A 9,723-nucleotide genomic window follows, 5' to 3' on the forward strand; every position below is an offset into this window, starting at 1 on the left:
CTGCCCTGGCCTGGCCTGGCCTGGCCTGGCCTGGCCTGGCCTGGCCTGGCCTGGCCGCCCTGGCCTGGCTGGCCCGGACTGGCCTGGCCTGGCCTGGCCTGGCCTGGCCTGGCCTGAGCCTGGCCTGGCCTGGCCTGGCCTGGCCTGGCCTGGCCTGGCCCGGCCTGGCCTGGCCTGTGGCCTGGCCTGGCCTGGCCTGGCCTGAGCTGGCTGGCCTGGCCTGGCCTGGCCTGGCCTGAGCTGGCCTGGCCTGGCCTGGCCGGCCTGGCCCTGGCCTGGCCTGGCCTGGCCCTGGCCCTGGCCTGGCCTGGCCTGGCCTGGCCTGGCCTGGCCTGGCCTGGCCTGGCCTGGCCTGGCCCTGGCCTGGCCTGGCCTGGCCTGGCCTGGCCTGGCCTGGCCTGGCCTGGCCTGGCCTGGCCTGGCCTGGCCTGGCCTGGCCTGGCCTGGCCTGGCCTGGCCTGGCCTGGCCTGGCCTGGCCTGGCCTGGCCTGGCCTGGCCTGGCCTGGCCTGGCCTGGCCTGGCCTGGCCTGGCCTGGCCTGGCCTGGCCTGGCCTGGCCTGGCCTGGCCTGGCCTGGCCTGGCCTGGCCTGGCCTGGCCTGGCCTGGCCTGGCCTGGCCTGGCCTGGCCTGGCCTGGCCTGGCCTGGCCTGGCCTGGCCTGGCCTGGCCTGGCCTGGCCTGGCCTGGCCTGGCCTGGCCTGGCCTGGCCTGGCCTGGCCTGGCCTGGCCTGGCCTGGCCTGGCCTGGCCTGGCCTGGCCTGGCCTGGCCTGGCCTGGCCTGGCCTGGCCTGGCCTGGCCTGGCCTGGCCTGGCCTGGCCTGGCCTGGCCTGGCCTGGCCTGGCCTGGCCTGGCCTGGCCTGGCCCTGGCCTGGCCTGGCCTGGCCTGGCCTGGCCTGGCCTGGCCTGGCCTGGCCTGGCCTGGCCTGGCCTGGCCTGGCCTGGCCTGGCCTGGCCTGGCCTGGCCTGGCCTGGCCTGGCCTGGCCTGGCCTGGCCTGGCCTGGCCTGGCCTGGCCTGGCCTGGCCTGGCCTGGCCTGGCCTGGCCTGGCCTGGCCTGGCCTGGCCTGGCCTGGCCTGGCCTGGCCTGGCCTGGCCTGGCCTGGCCTGGCCTGGCCTGGCCTGGCCTGGCCCTGGCCTGGCCTGGCCTGGCCTGGCCTGGCCTGGCCTGGCCTGGCCTGGCCTGGCCTGGCCTGGCCTGGCCTGGCCTGGCCTGGCCTGGCCTGGCCTGGCCTGGCCTGGCCTGGCCTGGCCTGGCCTGGCCTGGCCTGGCCTGGCCTGGCCTGGCCTGGCCTGGCCTGGCCTGGCCTGGCCTGGCCTGGCCTGGCCTGGCCTGGCCTGGCCTGGCCTGGCCTGGCCTGGCCTGGCCTGGCCTGGCCTGGCCTGGCCTGGCCTGGCCTGGCCTGGCCTGGCCTGGCCTGGCCTGGCCTGGCCTGGCCTGGCCTGGCCTGGCCTGGCCTGGCCTGGCCTGGCCTGGCCTGGCCTGGCCTGGCCTGGCCTGGCCTGGCCTGGCCTGGCCTGGCCTGGCCTGGCCTGGCCTGGCCTGGCCTGGCCTGGCCTGGCCTGGCCTGGCCTGGCCTGGCCTGGCCTGGCCTGGCCTGGCCTGGCCTGGCCTGGCCTGGCCTGGCCTGGCCTGGCCTGGCCTGGCCTGGCCTGGCCTGGCCTGGCCTGGCCTGGCCTGGCCTGGCCTGGCCTGGCCTGGCCTGGCCTGGCCTGGCCTGGCCTGGCCTGGCCTGGCCTGGCCTGGCCTGGCCTGGCCTGGCCTGGCCTGGCCTGGCCTGGCCTGGCCTGGCCTGGCCTGGCCTGGCCTGGCCTGGCCTGGCCTGGCCTGGCCTGGCCTGGCCTGGCCTGGCCTGGCCTGGCCTGGCCTGGCCTGGCCTGGCCTGGCCTGGCCTGGCCTGGCCTGGCCTGGCCTGGCCTGGCCTGGCCTGGCCTGGCCTGGCCTGGCCTGGCCTGGCCTGGCCTGGCCTGGCCTGGCCTGGCCTGGCCTGGCCTGGCCTGGCCTGGCCTGGCCTGGCCTGGCCTGGCCTGGCCTGGCCTGGCCTGGCCTGGCCTGGCCTGGCCTGGCCTGGCCTGGCCTGGCCTGGCCTGGCCTGGCCTGGCCTGGCCTGGCCTGGCCTGGCCTGGCCTGGCCTGGCCTGGCCTGGCCTGGCCTGGCCTGGCCTGGCCTGGCCTGGCCTGGCCTGGCCTGGCCTGGCCTGGCCTGGCCTGGCCTGGCCTGGCCTGGCCTGGCCTGGCCTGGCCTGGCCTGGCCTGGCCTGGCCTGGCCTGGCCTGGCCTGGCCTGGCCTGGCCTGGCCTGGCCTGGCCTGGCCTGGCCTGGCCTGGCCTGGCCTGGCCTGGCCTGGCCTGGCCTGGCCTGGCCTGGCCTGGCCTGGCCTGGCCTGGCCTGGCCTGGCCTGGCCTGGCCTGGCCTGGCCTGGCCTGGCCTGGCCTGGCCTGGCCTGGCCTGGCCTGGCCTGGCCTGGCCTGGCCTGGCCTGGCCTGGCCTGGCCTGGCCTGGCCTGGCCTGGCCTGGCCTGGCCTGGCCTGGCCTGGCCTGGCCTGGCCCTGGCCTGGCCTGGCCTGGCCTGGCCTGGCCTGGCCTGGCCTGGCCTGGCCTGGCCTGGCCTGGCCTGGCCTGGCCTGGCCTGGCCTGGCCTGGCCTGGCCTGGCCTGGCCTGGCCTGGCCTGGCCTGGCCTGGCCTGGCCTGGCCTGGCCTGGCCTGGCCTGGCCTGGCCTGGCCTGGCCTGGCCTGGCCTGGCCTGGCCTGGCCTGGCCTGGCCTGGCCTGGCCTGGCCTGGCCTGGCCTGGCCTGGCCTGGCCTGGCCTGGCCTGGCCTGGCCTGGCCTGGCCTGGCCTGGCCTGGCCTGGCCTGGCCTGGCCTGGCCTGGCCTGGCCTGGCCTGGCCTGGCCTGGCCTGGCCTGGCCTGGCCTGGCCTGGCCTGGCCTGGCCTGGCCCTGGCCTGGCCTGGCCTGGCCTGGCCTGGCCTGGCCTGGCCTGGCCTGGCCTGGCCTGGCCTGGCCTGGCCTGGCCTGGCCTGGCCTGGCCTGGCCTGGCCTGGCCTGGCCTGGCCTGGCCTGGCCTGGCCTGGCCTGGCCTGGCCTGGCCTGGCCTGGCCTGGCCTGGCCTGGCCTGGCCTGGCCTGGCCTGGCCTGGCCTGGCCTGGCCTGGCCTGGCCTGGCCTGGCCTGGCCTGGCCTGGCCTGGCCTGGCCTGGCCTGGCCTGGCCTGGCCTGGCCTGGCCTGGCCTGGCCTGGCCTGGCCTGGCCTGGCCTGGCCTGGCCTGGCCTGGCCTGGCCTGGCCTGGCCTGGCCTGGCCTGGCCTGGCCTGGCCTGGCCTGGCCTGGCCTGGCCTGGCCTGGCCTGGCCTGGCCTGGCCTGGCCTGGCCTGGCCTGGCCTGGCCTGGCCTGGCCTGGCCTGGCCTGGCCTGGCCTGGCCTGGCCTGGCCTGGCCTGGCCTGGCCTGGCCTGGCCTGGCCTGGCCTGGCCTGGCCTGGCCTGGCCTGGCCTGGCCTGGCCTGGCCTGGCCTGGCCTGGCCTGGCCTGGCCTGGCCTGGCCTGGCCTGGCCTGGCCTGGCCTGGCCTGGCCTGGCCTGGCCTGGCCTGGCCTGGCCTGGCCTGGCCTGGCCTGGCCTGGCCTGGCCTGGCCTGGCCTGGCCTGGCCTGGCCTGGCCTGGCCTGGCCTGGCCTGGCCTGGCCTGGCCTGGCCTGGCCTGGCCTGGCCTGGCCTGGCCTGGCCTGGCCTGGCCTGGCCTGGCCTGGCCTGGCCTGGCCTGGCCTGGCCTGGCCTGGCCTGGCCTGGCCTGGCCTGGCCTGGCCTGGCCTGGCCTGGCCTGGCCTGGCCTGGCCTAGCCTAGCCTGGCCTGGCCTGGCCTGGCCTAGCCTAGCCTAACCTAGCCTAACCTAACCTAACCTAACCTAACCTAACCTAACCTAACCTAACCTAACCTAACCTAACCTAAAAAACCTAACCTAACCTAACCTAATTGCTCGATGCTGTTGGGTTTTCCTACCCGGAAAACCCAACAGTTTTCCACCTACCTGAACTAAACTCAGTTTTGCTTTAAATGCTGTCTCAATCATTTGATTGCGTCTTCGCTACTATTGCGTCTTCGCTAACCTAACCTCACGTATTCCGTAACCTAACCTCACGTATTCCGTAACCTAACCTAACGTATTCCGTAACCTAACCTCACGTATTCCGTAACCTAACCTCACGTATTCCGTAACCTAACCTCACGTATTCCGTAACCTAACCTCATTCTATTGCGCTACCACCTTAAAAAATCATCATCGACAATCACCACCACCTTAAAAAATCATCATCGACAATCACCACCACCTTAAAAAATCATCATCATCGACAATCACCACCACCATAAAAAATCTTCATCATCGACAATCACCACCACCACCACCACCATCAACAATCATCATATGACAGTGGTGATAGAGTGTTTATTTACAAGCTTATGACTAGTGTTCCAAGTTATCATCACTTGTTCCATGGTTGTTTGTTCTTCTTCATCCATCCATCCATCCATCCATCCATCCATCCATTGCAAAACACACACATTCAACAAATCCCATTGCAATCAAACAATCACAAATTGAATGAACCATCTCCATCCATCCATTCACAATCATTCAAAACACATTGAATGAGAATCTCCATTAATCCATTCCCATTGCAAAACACACACATTCCCATTGCAAAACACACACATTCCATTGAAAATGCCATTGAAAATTCCATTCCCATTGAAAACACATTGCAAAACACACACATTCCATTCCCATTGCTAAACACATTCTTCAACAATCACAAATTGAATGAATCCACCATCAACCAATTCTTCCAATCATCCACCATCAACCAATTCTTCCAATCATCCACCATCATCCAAAACCTAACCAATTCTTATCATCCACCACCAATCATAGTTGTTATTGTTGCTAAAAGTTGATCATCATTCAATCATCATCCAATCACCACCATAAAAAACCCCCCACCCCTAATCATTCATTCCTATCCACCATCATTCATCTCCATCCAATCACCAATCAACAATCCTATCTCATTCACCCAATCAAAATTCCTATCCACCACCATCCAAAAATCATTCACCCAATCCAATTCCTATGTTACAACAAGTTATCATAGTTGTTCATCCAATCACCAATCCATTCCGATCATATTCATTCTTCCAATCCAATCACCAATCAACAATCAGCAATCAACAATCCTATCCAATTCTCCAATCACCAATCCAGTCCCATCATCATCTAGCCATGTTATTCTTCCAATCACCACCACCATCAACAATCCAATCCAAATTCCTATCCACCATCATCCCTTCATTCCTATCCACCAATTCTTCCAATCATCCACCATCATCCACCACCACCACCACCAATCATAGTTGTTGTTGTTTTCGTATTTGATTTAATTCAATTGTTTCAAGTTTTTTTTAGTCTTTGTTGTTGTTGTTGTTCCCATCATCCAATCCCATCATCCACCATCATCCAAAAATCATTCACCCAATCCCATCATCCAATCCCATCATCCACCACCATCAACCAATTCTTCCAATCCATACCAATCCAGTCCCATCATATCCAGTCCCATCATATCCATTCCAATCACCACCACCACCATCAACAATCCACATTCATACCTCTTCCAATCATCAAAACCATCTCCACCAAAACACACACATTGAAAAAACTCTCCATTCATTTTCAAAAACCCATTGCAAATATCATTTTCAAAAATCTCCATAGAAAAATTGAAAAAACTCTCCATTCATTTTCAAAAATCATCGACTATTTTTCCCATTCATTTTCCCATTGACAAACCACCAAACACCTCAAACCAAAACCATCTCTAATCCACCAAAAAACCAAACCAACAACTAATTCCATACTCACTTACCTTAAACCAAACCAAAAATTCCATCCAAATACCCTACAACACATTCTAATACTAATTCCAAAAAAACGCGGCAGGCTCAGGTTACATAGGCATAGGCAGGCCTCAATTTCTAAATTTTTTTGAAAATTCTCTCACTGACAATCAGTGCCATCTATTGTAACAAACCACAATTGGCTACCCTAACACGTATCCACAATCAACAAACCACAATTGGTTACCACAAATGTCTACCCTAACAAGTGTCTATTGGTTACCCCAATTGTTAACCCAAAACTAACCTAACAAGTGTTTATTACTACCCTAACAAGTGTCCACAAATGTCCCAAAACTAACCTAACAAGTGTCTATTGGTTACCCCAATTGTTAACCCAAAACTAACCTAACCCGTATGAACCAAGAATTGTTCCATTTGACATTCCATTTGTTGACATTCCATTTGTTGACATTCCATTTGTTGACATTCCATTAGTTATCCCATTTGTTGCCATTCCATTTATCTAACCATTGTCACCACAAATGCTACTCTAACAAATGCTACTCCTCTATCAATCATCATCATCATCATACATACAATATATCAATCCACAATCTACCACACTCTACCATCATCCATCCATCCATTACCAATACCTCTTCCACACACACACACACACAAACACACACAGACACACACACACACACACACACACAATCTTCCAAATCAATTTCGATTTCATCACCACCATTCACAATCATTCTTTGATTGTCTTTCGTTTAGCTCGGTTGGGCCCAATGACAAGATAATCCAAGAATCCCTTACACTGTTTGTGTTTGCATTGTGTTTGTTTGTGCTTACTTGTTGTTGTTAATTATCTATCTCATCTATCACTGTGGTTTTTGTCTCGAGACTCACTTTGAGTTATTTTCTAACTCTCCTCTCCGATTATGATCTTATTTCATCATTTAGCCATTGGCAGATCTTTGCTGAATCTATGGCCCGTCTTTGATTGAATGTCTGCTGTTGTTCCAGTGCTTGTTCTGGATCGATTGTAGTTCCTTAAGTGTGAATCTTTCTCCTATTATGTCAGTCACTCGAACAACCTTTCATTCCTTCCATTGACTTTGCACATTACATGGAATCATCATTCGATCTTTGTTGGCATTTGATCATTTTCGTTCGTAGACATTCACCACTGTTGTGCCATGATTTCTCATGTTTATTCATGTCCAATCATGTTGACCTCGATACTTCACTAACTACTATCATGAATCCTGGTTAATAGTGTTCTCATAATGATGCAATCAACAGCTTCCAGTAGTCGAAAAGCACTTGCTCTATTCACAATCATTTTTCAATGACACTCTATCCACCATTTCTTGACTATCAATTCCCCATTGATATGACAATCAATCAATTCTTCCATTCCAGAGCAAGTCTTGGGTACTGGTCTCCTGTTCTGTATTCTTCATTATTTGCCACTGTTATCCACTTTCATGATATGTCCTGTTATTGAATATCTTTGTCATTCGTACAATTAGTCGTTGATTCTGAGCAACGAGCGTTAACCGTGTTTGCACACACAAACACAATCACTCAATTCTCCCATTTCTTGACTTGCAATTCTTATCCATTCATTGATTGACTCTCATTTCACCCATATTATGACATTCAATCCATCCATTTCTTGTCTTTCATTTCCCACTTTCGATCTTCATTTCATCTTCATATCAGACATTCAAAACCAACCAAATCAGACCACCAACTTCACCATCATAAACACACAGTGTCTAATGATTACCAATTTCATCAATCGCTTTGTACATTTTCCCATCTTTGAATCTCTTTTCTTACCCATTTCATGACTATCAATCAAACTTTCTTCCCAATTTCCTTTCCCAAATCTTTCCTATTATTGCTTTTTACTTACCTTTTCCTCGCTTCTCATTTCACCCATTTCATACATATCATTTGCATTTGTTGGCTATTGCCTTCTCTTGACATTTGATTGTTCGACACTCATTCTTCACCCATTTCTTGACATTCAATCCATCCACTTGACTTGCATATGTGAGCCATGTCTTCACTCCCTATATGAGGCTGAAAAAAAAAAAAAAAAAAAAAAAAAACCTAACCTAACCTAACCTAACCTAACTCCCTAACCTAACCTAACTCCCTAACCCCCCTGAGCGAAAGCAGCTCACGAACCTTCCCTCCCCTAATAAGATGCGGAGATTTCGTATGCATAGTTATGAAAAGTCACGAAAAAGAGAAATAACAATTAACAATTACTTATCTGCGTCTGCTTTGCTCAGTTAAAGGTTCGTGATTCCAGTTGAAGAATTGTTTTATTCTGTTCGCTTGTGCACCATTGTTTTCGATATTGGTATTCTTTTGTCGTTCCAATTGATATTCTTCTGCTGATTCGTTCATTGTTGATAGTGATATATATCAATTCCATAGCAAACACCCGGCAGTGGTCATGTAGGCAATATTTTACCCCAAACGCATTTCGAATTCATTGAATCGAGGCGCGAGCACTGCCGGGCTTATATGTTATCCACTTTGTTTACTACGTTATGATATTTCATAGTCAACAAAACAATCAGCACACAATATCACTTGGAATACGACAAAGAACCATTTGTTCGATCCAAAGCCAAAAAATATTCGGATAATTCCACGTTGATTGTTGATAACCACAAACAAAAAGCGAGTGATGAAATGTAAACAATATGCGCAGTGTGCATTGTTTTGGGGAATGATTAAGCACTTTTCAAAAATTTTGTTCGAAAAGAAATGAGTCGATGATGAAATGCCCGTGCTGAACACAAAAAGGAAAATTTAGGGAAAAAAAAACATTTTTTTGGAAAACTTATTGAAAGTTTTTAGTTAACATTAATTCGGGTCACAATTAATTAACACAATTAATAACAAGATAATTTCATCGTCATTCTTTTTTGGGGAATGATTTTTCATTTTTTATAAAATTTCACTCAAAACAAAATTGAGTCGATGATGAAATCATCAATATCAAAAGGAAAATTCACAAAAACTTTGTTTGGGAAACATAATCAAAAAACTTTTAATTAATAAACATTCAATTATTCGTATCACAATTAATCAGTCTAATTTGCAACAGAATAATTACACAAAAAAGAATTCTTCATTTGAACAAGTTTCATTTCATCATCACTCTGACAACGTGCTCACACAGCAAAGTCAAGTTCACAATTGACAATTTCCTTTTCAACATGCTCTTTTCAACGCGAGTTGTTTGAGCTTTTTGGCGTTGCTCAAAAGCAACGTTCAAAAATCGAGCAACATTCTTATCATGAGAATGTTTCAAGTGTGCATCACCAGAGATCGGAGCTATAGCTGAGGAAAATATTTTTTGTTTAATTCTCATATGGTTGATGATACATATTACCAGATGGCGTCATTTAGTTGTATCTGTTCCATTTTTTCCACGGTAATTGTCAGTATCATTGGTCGTATCATTATCATGCCCATTGGTCAAATTAAGAATGGTTTCCGCCTATTTCAAATTCAACTGCCACCGAACAACACAACAAAGCATTAACATTAATGAAATCCGTTCACCCACAACAAAATATTCAGATGTTTGTGATTCTCGTATTTTACGACCAATTCTGTTTTATTTTGCTGATATTTTCACACGCCCACGCACAAACAACAAACCTAGAGATCATTTGTCACACAATTAAGTAATTTACGACCAAATGTCTAGGATTCATTCTCAGCAATGAAAATGTTAAAACAAGAATTATAATAATAATCATTGATGATTACACTCTTGGGTTTACCACCA

Source organism: Dermatophagoides pteronyssinus, unplaced genomic scaffold, assembly GCF_027571235.1.
Source record: "Dermatophagoides pteronyssinus isolate colony J.1.1.1.1 unplaced genomic scaffold, Derpt_VIB-CSIC_2022.12 sq0057, whole genome shotgun sequence".
Lineage (NCBI taxonomy): Eukaryota > Metazoa > Arthropoda > Arachnida > Sarcoptiformes > Pyroglyphidae > Dermatophagoides > Dermatophagoides pteronyssinus.